We start from the raw sequence: 1,308 nt of genomic DNA, 5'->3' as shown, positions 1-1,308 counted from the left end.
TATGAAATAGGTAAAGCCTACTAAAGGCAGATGCTGACAGCAGCAGTGACGTGGATGTGAAAAATCACTAAAAATAGTAGGAATGGTATTAAATAGCAAATAAATTATGTAAGTGTACCTTGATGAATCTACTTTCATATGGAAGAAACGAAATGGTCATATGAGTTATAAGTTAACAGATTTTAAAGTTCTTGTGAAATAGGGCCAGAACGGTTTCTGGATCCCCTGTTCCAACTTTGGAAAATCATTGTAAATTAACCAGAGATAATTAGGAGTCATTCCATATATGTGTAGATTCCTCTCTGAGTCTAGTTTCTATAGAAACAAACGGCATCAGTATTGAAGCCCTGTACAGGAGATATCCAATTCGTAACGCACAAAGGTCAGTGTAGTCGATCCCTACAACAGGCGAGACTTTAACTAATAAACTGTACTAATTGGCTCGACCAAAATTCTAGAAACAAATATGTAGATGGACATATGAGTCTAGTTTCAGGAAAAATTTACGGAACTGATTTTCGAGTTGTAAAACTCAAGTTATGAATTTTGGAGCGACTAGTACTCAGATTGGCAGCTTGTCTGAAAATTGTCAATAAGTGGGTTGAAGTCGTTAACACCTCGCGCTCGACTCGTGACGGTCTCGGGTTCGGGTGTTACAATTTTATTGGTATCAGAGCTACGGTTTAGTCGATTCTAGGACTACCGTAATGCGTTTGGGTCTAGCTATACATGCCATTTTATGTGATTATATGATAGTGTGGTGATTTCGACGTTTGAACTTGTGTTTATTTATAGTAATGGATCCCGATCCCAACCGAAGCGATAGCTGATGATGTGGAGAGTGTGGCGCGCTGCCCCGACAAGGGACAGCGCCGGCGGACTCTCAACCTGTTGCTAGCAATCCGAATGACGAGGCTAGACAAGCCTTTTATAGCGTGATGAATGATTGGTTCAACCAATACATTCGAACTAATACTACTGTTCCACAACCTCCATTCCCAACAAACACATTTCAAGACCTACAATGCCTCCGGTAATTGACCAAATAGGTCGAATAAGCCCCAGTTGATAGAATCCAAAACATGGGGCTACTGAATTTAAAGCTACGGATAGTGATGATGCCGAGCAAGTCGAATTTTGGTTGGACAACACGATCCGTACTCGATGAGCTATCTTGTACACCGATGAATGCCTAAAGTGTACCATCTCCTTGCTACGTGATTTCGCCTACTATTGGTGGAGTACTCGACTTTGTTGTGCCCGCGAACAAGTAACTTGGGAGTTCTTCCAAACCGAAGTTTGGAAAAA

Source organism: Gossypium arboreum, chromosome 10, assembly GCF_025698485.1.
Source record: "Gossypium arboreum isolate Shixiya-1 chromosome 10, ASM2569848v2, whole genome shotgun sequence".
NCBI classification, from domain to species: Eukaryota; Viridiplantae; Streptophyta; class Magnoliopsida; order Malvales; family Malvaceae; genus Gossypium; species Gossypium arboreum.
The sequence above is the reverse complement of the archived record's forward strand: the minus strand, read 5'-3'. Positions refer to the sequence as shown.